This window comes from Cryptomeria japonica, chromosome 9 (genome assembly GCF_030272615.1).
Source record: "Cryptomeria japonica chromosome 9, Sugi_1.0, whole genome shotgun sequence".
Taxonomy (NCBI): Eukaryota; Viridiplantae; Streptophyta; class Pinopsida; order Cupressales; family Cupressaceae; genus Cryptomeria; species Cryptomeria japonica.
The window spans coordinates 30865539-30882838 of record NC_081413.1 but is presented as its reverse complement, the minus strand read 5'-3'; positions in this window follow the sequence as shown (position 1 = coordinate 30882838).

Sequence of the window (17300 nt, the reverse complement as noted above, 5' to 3'; positions counted from 1 at the left end):
CTCTTGACATTGTTCAAGCTATCCCTCCTAAACATGTTGAAATCCCGCATTTGGAACTTTATAATGGTAAAGGAGATCCTCTAACACATGTTAAGACTTTTCAAACAATTTGTACTGATTTTGCTTATGACCAAAGGTTGCTTGCGAAATTGTTTACTAGAACATTAAGAGACAAAGCCCTACAATGGTATTGCTCGTTGCCTTCTTATTCTAATACTTCTTTTGAACAACTTGCAAATGCTTTTATTCAACAATTTCAAAACAATATAAGTCCTAAAGTTACTTTGATTGATTTAATGCATTGTAAACAAGGTGTTAAAGAAAAAGTGACTGATTTCATCGGTAGATATAAGCATTTGTATGCTCAAATTTATTTTCTAGTGCCTGACAATGATATTCAAAGAATCTTTATTTCTAATTTACAAAAAGATATTTGAGACAAACTCCTATTTTCTGAGTTTACTTCTTTCCAACAGTTGTGTGTAACTCTTCACAATTATCAACTGACTGTGAGTCAAATGGAACAATCACATCCTATGGCTTCGAGTGATAAGGGTGATAGCAGTCAACAACCATTTGGAAAGTTTAAACCGAACAGAGATTCCATCAAATTCAATGAAAACATCATCAACAACAATGTGAATGCAGCATCAGGTGTGCCTCCTATTTCTAAGTTTTTCAAGAAAGAAAGAAAGTATACTCCTTTGAATGAATCATTGCATAGTATTATGAATAAGTTATTGGAACAAAATGTGCTTACTCTTCCTCCTATAAGGCAAATTGATCCTGCAAAGATTACTTCACCTTATTTTGATAACAAAGCTTTTTGTCACTTTCATCGTCAGCCTGGGCATGATACTGAAAAATGTTTTTCTTTAAAGGGTAAAATTCAAGATTTGATTGATAATAATACTATCTCTGTTTCTGGAGTGAATGATAAAGGCAACACATCTGTAGCTCCTCCTAACCAAAATCTTTATATTTTTACTGATCCATTACCTTCTCATACCTCTAATGCGATTGAGGCTAATGATTCCTCTCTCTCATCTGATGGTCTTGTGTCTATGACTCCGAATGTGATTAACTTTGTAGAGCAGCAAGAAAATCCTAAAGAACCTTCCATCACATTTGATTCTAGTGAAACCATTAGGGCACCTGATGGTCCTTTATACATAGTTGCAAAAGTCAAGAATACACCTTGCCGTGGAGTGCTTGTTGATCCTTCGTGCATGGTTAATGTTATTACTGAAGAATTTCTTTTTACTTTGCAATTGAATCAAGTAATTTATGACAAAAAAAATGTGGTTGTGAAACTATTTGATGCATTTTCTTCTCCTGCAATTGGTTCTATTACATTACCTATTGAGGTCCATAACAAATCCCTTGATGTGAACTTTGCTATTATCCCTTCATCCGAACAATTTTGTGTGAAGCTTGGCTATCCTTGGCTATCTTCCATGAAAGCTATTGCTTCTCCTATTCATAAATGTTTGAAATTTCCCCATAATGGTGAAGTTGTTACCATCAATCATAGTCTCTTTAAACCAGCTGAAAGAACTTCTAGCGTTCCTATTGATTATTTTTGGCCTAAACAATTCCAGTCTCTTCCTCCGTGAAGTGATCATCTTTTCAAATCTGATCAAAAGTGGAAAACAGATATGATCCTATCTCTAAGTGAACCTAGAACACCTAAACTTGACATTCCTATCATTCTTGAGAAGGAAGTTCTTCCTTTGAAAGATAAAACTAATGTCTTTCCTCAAGAAGATTCCCAACCCATCCCTATGGATGTGACTATGTATATGCCTAATAAACCTTCTAAAAGTAGACCTATACCTCCTCGTCATGATGGACTTGGTCTTCTTCCTAAATCAAATATTCCTCCTTTATATGGAGCAGTTCCTCCTCCTGCCTTTTATAGAGAAAAGAGACCTTCCTCTTCTCCTATTATCCAGCCTAAGAGACCACAACCTAAACACCCAAGTGATAAGGATGAGAACATTCCTCCTCCTCAATCTTCTTCACTTCTTACTAAGACTAGACGAAATCGTTCTGCACGTGAACGCCGACGAAAGCGTCGTCTTAGGGCTCAAGCAGCTGCTTCTCAAACTTTGCAATCTCCAAAAACACCTTCAACAAGCATTATTCCATTTTCTCCTCAACCAGAAATTGAGCCTAAATCTCCTAAACATAAGATGCATGATGGTCTTGACCCTGTGTGAGTTAAAGACCCTATTTTTATAAATCTTGATGATGATATAGATGAAAATGTTATTCATGATGAAAATGTTACTTCTCTTGCTTCTGATAGTGAATATGAACTTGTTGATATTGATAACCATTTATCTAACGAATTTTCTAAAGCACTTATCCTAGCTCCTAGACAAGAACAACGTGGCTCGGAACATGAACATAGCCCTTGTTTGGATCTTGTGATAGCTCCATCTGCTATGTTGGATGTTCCTCCTCTAGCATGTTCCCTGCCTTCCCGAAACATTGATCAGCAAGGTCGGGGGGTAGATGACGTGCTAGACTAGTTTCATTAGCATAGCAGATTCTTTCCTCCTCTCTTTTGTTACTTCTTCTATATGTTATTCTGATTCTTCTATTTGTTTTCCTTAGTGTTGTCTACTTGAGGACGATGCAAAGCATTGAGATCTCTTTTGGTCTCTCTCATGTTGACTCAAAAGACACATGTGTTCCCTTCTTCTAGGTGACCTTCCTTGATTGGGGAATGAAGAACAATTATGCATACATACATATGATATATATACATGACTATCATACAGCATACTGACCCCGAGGAAAGTGAAGTCACCTCGTGCTTTGTGTTTTGTACATATTATCCTTGGGTTTATCTCATACTTGGGGGCTAAATCTTTGTGATAATGTGCTCCTTTCCCTTCTCATTTCTTATGTGTATCACTACGTTAAAACAATCACCCCCGTTGAGGCGTGTGCGATCGCTTTAACGTAGGGGGGCATACACCCCGTCTATCCCTTCAGGATACTTGAAAATTTCTTGGCGAACTTAGCTTTGCCTTGAAAATTTTTGGTATTTCTTTTGCATGACTCATAGTGAGGGAACCTTACTACTGACAGTCATGGTTCTCCCTCGTGATCTTCCCTTTTACTTTGTCAATCGAAGTCGTAAGATCCTTAGTCCACTGGGGGCTTGGTGTGTCTTGCCTCCTTGACGTGGTAAAAGTCTTTCAATGTTGTTTCCTTGTACTTTACCAGAAGTATGAGCATACATACTCCCGCTAAAGTGGGGGCTAAATGTAGCATCCTAAAATTGTGACACTTGCAATTTTGACTGCATTTCGGTCTTCACGATGGCGACGCAACACGCAACCTGAATGGAGACCCCAAAACCTGATTATGACACTGAAAACTGCATTTTCTTGCACCCTGGCCTGAACCTCCTTTGCACCCTGCTGTCCCGGGAGGTGGGACCAGAGCGCCCAGCGCCTTGGTCCTTCAGGACCAGGGCGCCCAGCGCCCTGGTCCCCCAGGACCATGGCGCCCAGGGCCCTGGTCCCTGGCCCTATTTTGGGCCCGGTCTCCTATGGGGTCTTGGGTCTTTTTGTTTGCAAATTGGAAATTATTGTTTCTTGGTCAGCCTAAGGTCGGGAAAATCAGTCTATCAGCCCTAATTGACAAGTATATAAACTACATTTTCCTCTCCCATTTGGGTAAGAAGGACATATGTGTACAAGCGTGGAAACTATACTGAAGCATTCAAGCATTCAAGCATTCCTTCAAGCAATTGATCATTCTAAGTCTCCATTCAAGGCTAAGTGTTGCATTCAAGACAAGGATTCAACCATTGAAGAGGAGATCACTTACTAAATACTACTACAACATACAACAAGCAACAAAATCTATACCTTCGCACATAAGGATACAAACATCCTTACAACAAGGTATTAGTACTTGTTTTACATTACAGACATTTATATTTTACAGCATTTCTCATTTCTTGGTTAATTCCAAAACCGGGGTTTGACCTAAAGGCAAACCCCTAATCCCTAACCCCCCAATCGTCTTCGCTTTTCTATGTGTAGGTTGCAGGTACGCGACTGAAATTGAAGATCTGGAATCCTTGTGTAGAGACGAACAGATCCCCCTTCGTTTCATGGATATTTCAGAGGACCGTGGCGCTCGGGCGCCATCGTCCCGACAACTTTTGCTCAAATTTGCAGGACAGCGCCATATCGACATTTTACTGCTAATTCCAGGTCCGCAGCTTCATTCTATATCCCTATCTCAGTTTATAAGTGAATCTTTGTCACTTTCTATGCATTCTTAGCTTAATTCTCTTATCAACATTCTTTACAAAAGAGGGTAGCCTTGCTTTCTTAACCCTTGAAACTCATTTTAGCATCCAACCTTGCATTGTGTGGGATTGGATCTTGTGGGTTTCAACCCCTCTTTTGAATGTAAAGTCTCCCTAAGTGAAAACCATCAACCCTAGTGACCTCCCTTCTCTCTCCTCGGAGTTGGAAGAGGGGAGAGCAACTAGGGTTCGATTGCGATTTTCCGCTTTACAGTAACAAAGGTGGAGAGGGCTAAGGATAAGAAAGCAGACATATTGAGGTTAATTGACCATGCAGTGCAACAACTATTAGACAAATACAAGGGTGTCATCTTTGATGGAATGCCAAGGTCACTACCTCCCATGAGAGACATAAACCATTGTATAGACCTTATACCTTGATCCACCTTGCCTAATAAAGAAGCATACAAGCTCACACCAGATTAGAATGTTGAGATGGCAAAACAGATTGAGGAATTGTTGGAATCCGGATTGATTGGCAAAAGTTTGAGCCCATGTGCAGTCCCTGCAGTCTTGGCACCCAAAAAGGAAGGCACTTGGAGGCTTTGCACTGATTCAAGAGCTATCAACAAGATTACTATCAGGTATAGGTTTCCCATGCCTAGGATTGAAGATTTGTTAGATTGTTTGGGGGGTGCTAGATATTTTACAAAAGTTGATTTAAAGAGTGGCTATCATCAGATTAGGATTAGGCCGGGAGATGAATGGAAGATTGCATTTAAAACAAATGAGGGGTTTTATGAGTGGAACGTCATGCCCTTTGGCTTATCTAATGAGCCTAGTACCTTTATGAGGTTAATGAATGAAGTCTTGAGGGATTTCATAGGGAAATTTTTTATAGTCTACCTAGATGACATTCTAGTTTTTCCGTCAAACCAAAGGAGAACATATAAAACATGTAGACCCGGTCCTAAGAAGATTGTATGAAGAATAGTTAATGATCAACTTGGAAAAGTGTTTCTTTATGCAGGAAGAGATCATTTACTTGGGATTTGTAATATCATATGGTGAATTGAGAATGGATCAAGAAAAGGTGAGTGCCATATTGTCTTGGCCTACACCTAGGACAATGAATGATGTTAGGAGTTTGCATGGCTTAGCTACCTTCTATAGGAAGTTTATAAGAGGCTTTAGCCATATTTGTGCGCCTATGCTTGACACAATAAAGGGAGGACAAAAGTGCAGGTTTAGTTGGACAAAAGAAGCAGATAACTCTTTTGAAACACTGAAGAGAAAAGTTATAGAGCAGCTGGTCCTTGCCCTACCCGATTTCAACAAGATCTTCCAAGTGGAGTGTGATGCTAGTCACATGGCTATTGGAGTAGTGCTCAGTCAAGAAGGAAGACCCATTGCTTTCTTCAGTGAGAAGTTGAATGAGGCAAAGAGGGGATATTCATCTTATGACCTAGAGATGTATGCTCTAGTCCAATCCTTGAAAAAATGAAGACACTACTTGCTACCAAAAGAATTCATAGTTTTCACAGACAATCAGGCCCTTAGCTTCATAAATAGTCAAGAAAAGTTGAATCACCAGCACATGAAGTGGGTAGAGACCCTACAAGCTCTCACTTTCATTCTTAAGCACAAGAAAGGAGTCAAGAATAAGGTGGCAAATGCTTTGAGCAAAAGAGTCTTAACTCCAAATTAAATTCAGTTGGAGAGTGTTGGAATAGACTCTTTGAGAACCATGTATGAGGATGATGAAGTTTTTGGAGAGGCCTATAAGGTATGTACTTCATTTGATGAACAGTTTCATGTTGAGTATTTTGAATTTTTGATTCAAAATAAATTGTTGTTTAAGGGTGCACAACTATGCATACCCAAATGCTCTATGAGACTGAATATAATTAAGGAGAAACATTGTGGAGCAATGATAGGCCATTTTTGTCTTGAAAAGACACTGGATTTGGTAAAAAGACACTATTTTTGGCCCAAACTACAGGCAGATGTTAGGAGATTTGTGGAGACGTGTGATCTGCCAAAAGGAAAAAGGAAAAATGAAAGTCCACCAATACAGGCTTATACCAGCCTTTACCCATACCTTCAAGACCATGGGAAAGCATAAGTATGGATTTTGTTTTAGGATTACCTAGGACAAGGAAAGGATATGATAGTGTTTTTGTAGTGGTGGATAGGTTTAGTAAGATGGCACATTTCTTACCATGCAAAACCACTTGTGATGCTTCTTATGTAATAGACTTGTTCTTTAAGGAGATTGTCTGGATACATGGTTTTCCCTTGACTATAGTCTCTGATAGGGATGTAAAATTTATTGGTCACTTCTGGAGGACCCTGTGGAAGAAGCTTGGTACAAATTTATCCTTCTCCTTAGCCTACCATCCCCAAACAAATGGTCAAACTGAAGTTGTAAATAGGTCACTAGGGAATCTACTAAGGTGTTTGAATAGACAACATGGAGAAAGGTTGGATAGTATATTGTCTCAGGCAAAATTCTCCTATAATGACATAGTGAATAGGAGTACCGCTAAGTCACCTTTCCAGATTGTATATGGCATCCACCCAATGGGTGTGCTGGAGTTGAGAGAGATACCTCAAAGAGAAGCCATTAGTGCAGATGGAGAAACCTTTGCTACTGCCATAAAAGAAATCCATGACCAAGTTAAGACTCATCTTCAACAATTTGCAGAGAAATATAAAACTCATGCTGACAAAAAGAAGAGAGATGTTCAGTTTGATGTGGGAGACTTGGTGTGGGTTCACTTGAAGAATGAAAGACTTCCAAAAGGAAGATACACAAAGCTGATGCAAAGAAAGATTGGACCCTACCAAATCTTGAAGAAATGTGGTTCAAATGCATATGAACTTCAACTACCATCTGATCTTGGTTTGTCACCTATTTTTAATGTTTGTGACTTAACTCTTTATAAGTGTAGTGTTGATGCAGGCGAAGACACAATTCAAGATATTGCTGATGATGACATTCCCAAACATGAACCACCAAAGTTGCATAAGGTTATAGAAACTAAGGTTGCGAAGAGAACTAGGAGAAAATTTTACATGGAGTATTTGGTGGCTTGGAAAGGACAACCTGATTCTAAAGCAGTTTGGATGACAGAGCAATAGATCAAAGATCCTGGTGTAGACCTGCAGACTCTCATCTCAAGTGGAATTGAGATTTCTTCTTCTGGGGAGTATGGTGTAGGAGAACCTCATAAAACCCTTCAAGATGACAAGTTAGACTCTGAGAAGGGAGGATAAGGCATTAAATATGTCTTTAGAATGTTTTGTATAGGTTTTCAATCATGCATTATGTGTTTGTAATAATGAACCCCATCTTTTGAGCCAAACTCCTATTTTGGCATTTCTATGAGCCAATTAGGAATTTTGGACAATAGGAGATAAAATGTGTTGGTTTTAGTGTTTTAAGATGTTTTAGGAGGGGTTAAAATTGACCCAAGGAATTAGGAGGCGAAAGATGACATTTTGACAACTTTTGCAAAAGTTGTCATGAGCAACTTTTAAGCACTTTTTGCATTTGGTTAATTTGAAATTCCTCCAACAGCTCTAACCTCTTTATTTTTGGTTGGGAGAATTTTTTGAATAGTATATACACCTTGTGGATCCAATTCCCAAGGAGTGATTGTACAGAGAAGAGTTTTGATGCCTCCAAACTAATAGAATTCTAAGTTTTCCTACAATTCTGGAGTTTTGGTTCATGGTATGGTTCTGTACGGATTGGGAACCATTCCCAATGATGTGAATTAGTTGGAGAGGAGAGTTAAATCTATTTTGGTTTTTATTTGAAGTCTTTATTGTGTGTATTTCTCCTGATATTCAATTTTTACTATAGGTACCCGGAAAACTAGGGTTTACCTTGAGTTTTTCCTCCTCCATGGCCATATCTTCCACTTTACCAATCTAAGGCTCATTGGATTTGGTGAAAGGAAAGTATGGTCAATTTATTCTAGGATTCCAAGAGTGTTTTGTAGGAGGAGCAAGGTAGAGAAGTGTTTGGAGTGACCCTAGGTAGACATCTCTATGTGGCTACCTAGACCTTGAACAAACAAAAGTACCTTGTGTACAAATGGTGATGGGTCCAACCATGTAACCCTGGAATCCATATTAATATATGGTTCCAAACATTCCCATGGGATTTTTATTGGCCAGTTCATTCATTTGTGCATAGTTTCTTCACAAAAGAGGCATAATTAGCCCTTTTAGGACAATCAACATCCTACCGGCAAAGGCCTTTATTTTCCAAACCCTGACTCTTCCTTTTGGGGACTTGTATAACTTCCAAAAGGGTTGTTTAATCCATAATTTTTTTCCAAGGTGTTTGGGAAAATTTGAACTTAAGGTCTCTTTACCTGCTAAATAGAACTACACGCAACTAGGCCTAATTGGGCGAGTTTCTTAAGGAATGGGCATGTAACCTTGAAACTAGTGCTTTGTATGACCTTAGGGAGTCTTGTATGACCCAAAACTAGTATAAAAATTATTTGTAACCCTTGGAGGTATCATGGAGTGTGTTGTAGTAAGATACCCCTGATTGAGTAGGGAAGAGTCTTGGAGATGGTGAGAAGATTGAACCAAAGTTGTAGAGCCTTACCTTGATAGGATCCCATTCTTGTTTTAGGGGGTCAGTGTCATACATTTTGAGGTTTTTTTTTAGGTTGCAGGGAGGGCTCTTCATCAACAATACTTAGTGAACTCCATATAAGTGAATTCACTGCCTTGATCTGTTCTTAGACATTTTATCTTTTTGTCACTCTCTTTCTCAGCTAAGGCTCTGAATGCCTTGAATTTACCAAAATATTCACTCTTATCCTTCAATAATGTGACCCACATCATCCTTGAACAATCATCAGTGAAGATCATGAAGTATCTATCACCTTGAATGCTTCTTGTTCTTATTGGTCCACATACATCTGTATGAACCAAATCTAACAAGTGCTCTACTGAGAAGGACTTGCTCTTAAAAGTTGAAGAAGTCTTCTTTCCTAGTTGACATTCTTTACAAAGAGCATTAACCAGTTTTTCTAGCTGAGGCAGACCTCTTACTGTCTTAGACTTGCTTACTTTAACAATATTGTCAAAACTTATATGACAAAATCTCCTATGCCTAAGCCAACTATCATCCATTTTTGCAATCAAACAGTTGCTAACTTTAGGATTGAGATGAAATAGATTACCTTTGGTCTATTTCCCAGTTGCAATCAATTCACCTTTATTGTCAAAGATTTTGTGCATTCTATTTCTAAACTCCAGTGGGTATCCTCTGTCATTAAGTTGTTCCACACTTAAAATATTGTACTTTAGGCCTTCAACCCAATAGACATCGTCAGCACTGCTCTTCCCATTAAGATAAATAACTCCCTTACCTTTAACCATATAGGATGAGTCATTGCCAAATTTGACAAGACCACCATAAAATTCCTTCAGGGAAAGAAATTTGCTCCGATCACCGGTCATGTGATGTGAACAACCACTATCAATGATCCAATCATTAGAGTTATCCATTCTGGATACTAGTGCCTTTTGATCTGATATTTCTTCCTTAATAGCTACAAACACAATATCTTCACTAGCATCATCATCAGATTATTCATCAGTAATACCACTGTCAATAGCTACACGACAATCTCTCTTGCCTTTACCCTTGTATTTCTTAAATTTGTCTCTCTTGTATTCATTTTCACCATTAGGGCAATTTGCTGGTATATGACCAATCTTGTTGCATGCAAATTTTTTTAAAGGTATCTTACCTCTATATTTACCAGTGCCTCTAGGCAGTCGTTTTGCCAACAATGCTTCAAGTTCCACTAAGCTGTCTTCATCTTCAACATCTCTGCTGGATCTAGATTCATAGTTATGGCCGATATCTCTACTTCTTCTCATAGATGGGTTAGAGACATAAGCTCTAAATGCAGATTCTGATTTCTGTACACTACCATCATAGCCATTTAGTTCAAAAGTAGTAAGTTTGCCAATAATAGAGTCAAAAGTTACCTTTCTCTTGTCAATGGATTTCAGCTCCTGAAGAGCTGCAACTTGGATAGCATAGACCGGTAGCAGGGTTCTCATTACCTTACTGATAATTGTGGCATCTTCCACTTTCCCTCCAATACTCTTTATCTCACCAACTATCTCTTTAATCCTTTGACCATACTGCTGGATATTCTCACCTTCAAACATTCTCATGTCGTCAAACTTTCCTCTTAAACTCTCCTCTTTGGCAATCTTAACATGTTCATCGCCGCTATAAATCTCTTCTAATTTCTTCCATACTTCATATGCAGTTTCAAGACCATGAACATCTACATATTCAACATTAGATAAGGAATTGATAATAGCTTCTAATGCCTGGTGATTTTCTTGCTGTTCTTTCTTCTGATCATCAGTCAGGGGTCTAGTAGGTGTAGTATACTTATTTTCTATATGATCCCAATACTGACTACCAAGACTCTTAATGTAAATATTCATTTTGTCACTCCATATTCTATAGTTATCTTTGTTGAACTTCAGACCTTCTTTTTTCATCATGATCTACCAGATATTTTCCTCAAGCTGTTAGGCTTTTAGATTAAGAGGACCTGGGATGGTCTGCAATTGATGGTATGATGAAAGAATAAGTATCCGATAGAATATTGAGAGGGGGGGGGGGTGAATTAGTATATTGAAAAACTGATACAAAGTTCCCAAACTCAAACTCAGTCAAACAAAGTAAACATATCTCAGTCAAGATCAATATTCATAAGAATACCTGACATTAACTGGTTTAACTGTTATGACAAATTTAACAGTAAACAACTTTAATCTTGTAAAAATCAACAATGCTTAATCATAACTCAACATATTCAACTCTCAATGCTTTTACTTAACATGCCTTATCAGAAGTTAACCAAATCAACAAATAAGATCACAACCACAAAAGCATTCACCACTTGACACAAATGTTTATACGTGGAAAACCCAAATAGGTAAAAACCATGGTCAGATGAGACTCACAAGGATAGCTATCTGAACTCTTCTAAAGTTCGCCCTATTAGGAGCCAAGCCTATTAAAGCTTTACAATAAGTCTCTGTAAGAACTAATTCTGGTTAGGAATCACCCAGTTAAGGGATTTACAAATATGCCTTGATGAAAAGTACAATACCCTGTTAGGAGTAACCTCACTGGAGGATTTAAGAATCCAAGCTAATGGACCACCTTGTTAGAGGATTTAATGAGTAACCAAGCTTGTTAGAGCTTACCCGGTTAAGGGATTTCACTTCTGCTATAATTGTTAGAAAATAATAGGTTTTCTTGATCTGTCTGAGTAGCACTATATTTGATCAGATCCTTCTAAGCTTCAATCTGCCTTCACTCAAAGTGCAGAGCCATTCACTAGTTAGGCAACTACACACTCAACAAATTTCTATCAATCTTGCCAACACCTTTTATAAACAACTTCATCAACCTTAAATACAAATCAATTAGGTCGGTAACAAAGCAAAAACCTGATTCTCATCATCGAGATTACAAACAAGTCCATACAATCTTGACCGTTAGAAATTATGACAATCTCTTCACATTCTTCAAGAAAATTCCAACCGCTCCATGATCATCGCTTCATCGGACTTTGTAACTCATCACGCGCTGTGCATTAGATGCAATCCCCTTTGCTCCTTCCCTAGACAAAAAAAAAACACGCCAAAACAATTTGAACATATCCTCAAACAATGACCACACGTGTCTCCATAATTATCGCTCATCAGATAATAAACCATCAAACTTGATTGATTAGGGTTTAATAACTGATAGGGTTTACCAGTTACATTACATAGAAAGGTTTAACCCTTTACACCGGTTCACCAGTTCAACTCACAAACTTTACATACTGGTTTACAACATCTTCCACAAAGCTCTTCTTACCGGTTACTAGCCAATATAAAAAACAAAAATATCATCAATAACATGAATACCATTACTAGTTCAATTGACATCAATGACAACATATCATTAATGAAATCTCTATGCAAAATACCAACAAACTCAAAATGCCAACATCATCGACCTTCGTAATCTAAGGACATTGCTTGAAAATCGGGCATGGACAATCCTTGATGTCAACAACAATAGGGGTATCCAAACCTACTGAAGTGGGAGCTAATCCAGAAGCCATTGCAAACAAAAGATAGTATGAAAACTAATAAAATACCTCACAACCTTCACCAGTGAAAGCTCTTGAAAATCCGCTCTAAATGCACTGAAAGTCACTTGCAAATGCTCTTGATCACCTTGAACTTCCTTAAACTCATTCTGCTTCTCTCTAAATGCCGTGTGATAAGAAATGAACAAGCATTTCCCTCTTATTTTATGAAAACCCTAATTTCACATTAACATAAATGTGTGCCGACCTATCATACCACATTCAAAATCCATAATCTAAATACTACAAAACCTTCAGACTTAATTCTCCAAGATCTAAAACAAGCTTTCAGCCCGCTACCAAGGGTAATGCAATATCTATCATTAATTTTCCTTCCCCTAAGGCTAATTCCTTAGTTACCGGATGAGTTTCCTGCCAGTGCAGGAACATTCTACTCTGCCAGTTGAGTAACCGCGTTGTTTGTCTCTTCTAGTTGATCTTCAAATTTCCTAACCCATTTCTTCTTATGCTCTTTCTGGATATCATCAACCTTCTATTTTCCTTTCTCATCATTTCCTACCAGATTGTTCTTGCTTCTATAGAATTTAGCAATATGTCCTATTTTGTTGCATGGATAGCAAGTGGCATTATTTTTTTGAACTGCTTTACTGTATCCTTGATCATTCCTTGAACTGGATTGATTAGCCATATGTCCAAAATTTCCACATGCATGACATTTCACATTCATTCTACAATCTTTTGTCCTATGACTATACTTCTTACAATTTGAACACTGACCATGAACTGCATTATTATTGTGATTTTCTCTATTTTTGTAATGTCTTTCCATATGACCAAATTTATTGCAAAAAAAATATCTACCATTGAATTTATGTGCATTGGGTTGCCTTACCGGTGATTTCAAGTTTCGGTTGATAGGTGGGTTCTCCTTCTGATTGGTTTCTTCAACTTCACTTGTAGTACCAGAGCTTTCTCCATGCTCAAATCCAAGACCTCTAGTGTCTCCCTTGCACCTTTGATCCTTCAATAGCTCATTAAGATTTGCATAACTATCCTTAAACTTGTCTTTGTATTCATTTGTAGTATCTAGATCTCCCCTTAGGACTGCTATCAATCTTCTAAAACTTGCTCATTATTCTGGGTTTGCACTAGCTCAGTTCTCAACATATCATTCTCATGTGCCAACCTAATGCAGTCCTCAGATCTGTCTTTCTAAGATTTTCTAAGATTTTATGCATTCTTCTTCTGGTATTAAATATCCTTCGACATCCTCATATATAGGGCTTTCATTTCATTCTTCATGACACTATTCTCCTGACTCAGCTTCTCACATTATTCTTTAACGTCATTCTTTTCTTCATCATCCAAATTTTGTAAAAGTTCATTCCTTCTAGCTTGAAAAGATGACAACCATTCCTATAGGATAAGAATGAATTCCTTTGTAGAGTTCAACTCATCTTGCAACTTCAAGTTCTTCATCCTTTGAACATCATAATCTTCAAGTTGTTTCTCCATACTCATCTCCATGGATTCCGGATTTAGGATCTTCCTTAAGCTATTAGAATTACTCCAAGGTACCAAGCTCTGATACCAATTGTTGGAATCCAAGAACACTGAGAGGCGGGGGGGGGGGTTAATCAGTGTTCTCCTAATGATATCAAATTTAACCTTATTAACAAAGTATTTTAGTAATCGGTAACCATAAAAGAATATAACAGTAAGTAGATATGATGCCACCACAAGAACATACACCACAACACAAAGATTTATACGTGGAAAAACTCAAAGAGGAAAAACTATGGTGGGATTGGTGAAACACAATATCTATGCATTGGCCAAATGAATAAATATTACAATAGGGGCCTGCACATGTAGGAAGGCCAATAGCCTAGAGCACACTGCTCATCACAAAAGGAGCCTCACTAACTACAAGCACCAAATACTGGTTCATAGACAAAATTTTGAACTCAGAGAATGCATCTGCTATGTCGGATGAGTTCCAGTTCTAGCACTGTCTGTATTGGTTTTCACCATATCCTCCTTTACTGGTAACTTACTTCACATCCCAAATCTCTAAACAAGTAACCAAGACCAAATACAAAATATTATAATCGCATTTAGTCGATCAACATTTCTTGCATAGTATCACACCACTATATATTCCTTCTCTTTGTATGTAAGTCCAAAATAACCTAACTGGACTAACTTAAATACCCTTCCCAATCATAAATATGAATGCCTTATGTTGGCTTACAAAGATATTACAATTTATTTACATGTCATCCTAGACAAAATTAAATATATTAAACTTCATGACCGATGCTGCTAATTGTTGCTGTGTAATCTTGTCGGATCAATCTCCTATGTTGGCCTCATATACTGGTTCCTAGTTTGCTGGTTTCTCTTGTCTGCCAGATGACTTGAATGCCGATTGCCGAATCATGAATATCGGTGAGTATCAATTAAGTGTCCAACCCAAAATGATATGTGTTTCCATCAATGACAACACAACTAAACCAGATGAGTGTCAATTGCCAACAATCTCCCCCTTTGGCATTGATGGCAACACTCATGTGAAAAAAAATGGATCACTGAAGTGCTCTCCCGGTTCCACCCAAAACTGACCCTCCTCCCCCTGAGCTATACATTACTTCTTATGTCCCTTAACATTTTTCACAAAAACCACTCCCCCTTTTACATCAATGACAAAGGCTGGGCAAATGAATGAGAGAATGAAATAAAAAATATGTTTACCAGATCTAGATGTACTTGAATATATTTGGGTAAGCACCTTTCAAAAATCCTAAGTATCCCAACTGGTTTTCAATGTTCCCAAAATAGATACAAACCTGTTAAGAATGTATGCATGAAGTTCTTCTTTAGTTAGGTTTGCTAGTGTGGGTATTGTATATGGTGAAAATGGATAACAATAATAACAATATTGAAAGGATAAATGAATTCAACCACAAAACCCTAGCCTAACAACAACAAAGATCCACCATAACATATGAAGATTACCTAAGACAATGCAAATCAAACGAAATCACAAAGATTATACCATCACATGTCCAATAGGGTTTGAATCTCCATTTTTCCTATCTCCATTGATCTTGCTTGATATATTTGCTCTCAGATTTTATGTGCACAAGAGCTCAACAAAGAACAGAATGTGGTTGTAAGTAGGATCGCATATGCCAAGTAGTCAATTGATCAAGTAGTTAGGGTTTGATTTATTAGAATGATTGATTAGGGTTGATAATGAAGGAAGTATCTCCTTATATAGAAGACACTATATGAAATGGAGGGATAAGATTGAGAGGTGTAAAAGGAGGTCGGCTATGATTAGAGGGTAGGTAAAAGAAATAATAAAATAATGAAAGGGGTAGGTAGTGTATGAATTAAGAGATGAATGACATGTGTCATGGGTAGAAAAGACTAATGAATTAATTAAATAAATAAAGATTTATATAATTAATAGAAGAAGTGGGATAGTTAAATAAATAAAAATATTTATTTAATTTAGGAAAAGGATAATTTAAATAAATAAATGTATTTATTTAAATGAGAAATAAGGCTAGAAGAGGATAAATGAATTAATTAAATAAATAAAGATTTATTTAATTAATAGAAGAATTAAGCTTAGATAATTAAATAAATAAAATATTTATTTAATTAGACTGGACAATTTTGGGTGTCTACATTTTGCCCCTCTTTGAGACAATGCGGCTTGTCGCGTTGTTTCAAAGAAGATAAGATGAACTGATACAGAGTTGCCCCAAGATGGGAATGATATGCCCCCTTGAGAGATTGGATGAAAATGTCTGAAAAGATTGCAGACAATCTCTCGATAAGAAAGAGAGGCTAGAATGAACTGACCGGATAAAGTGACAGAGTCACGGGATAATGAAGACTGACTTGGGACACGAGTGCTAGGGTAGTCTATAAAATAGACCACAAGGGCAAAACATCCTCCTTTGTCATCCACACATCCAAGAGATCAGAGTGCAGAATGAGATAGAGCAGCAGTAGTTAGTAGCGATGGCTTTTGTTCACAGATTTGACCGCGTTCGCCAATTCCAGAGGCTAGCGGAGGTAGGAGAGCCGGTGAGTACCACAAAACCTCCTTGTACTTTGATGCATTTATTGTTGTCATTAATGTATACTAGGTAATGTAATAAATGCATGTTTATCTCAAGAAAACGCGTTTGTGTCCAAAAATGTGAATTTTTGTCGTCTAGGTCAAATCGACAGTTCTAGGATGAACATACGCTGTCGATTGGATAAGCTGCTAAGAGGATACACTCAAGCAGGTCCTCTAGGGAAGACTAGGATAACAAATAGGGCTAGGATTGACAATTCTATGATAGAACATAAGTTGCCAATTAGGAAACTAGTCAAGAGGATTCACTCAAGCAGATACCCTAGGATAGGATAGATCAAGGCACTTTGTGATGAGCAGTGAGTACCAAGATATGGTACTTTGTGATAAACAAGGAGTACTAAAATATGAGTAGCACTTTGTGATAAACAGTGAGTGCAAATGTGAGCAACACTTTGTGATGAACAGTGAGTGTCACACACGTAGTACGTTGTGATGAACAAGGAGTACTACTAGGATAAATAGCAACACTTTATGATGAACAGTGAGTGTCACGAGGATATATAGTCAGATGCACTTATATAAAAAGTAGCATTTTGTGATGAACAGTGAATGCCACTATGACCGACATGATTGATTTGTGTGACTACAGGAGTATTTGCCTATGCTGGAGTCATGGGAGAGATTCCCATCGACTTAGAGGCTACGACCTGAGCTGACATTTGAGGATCGAGCTGCCATTGAGGTT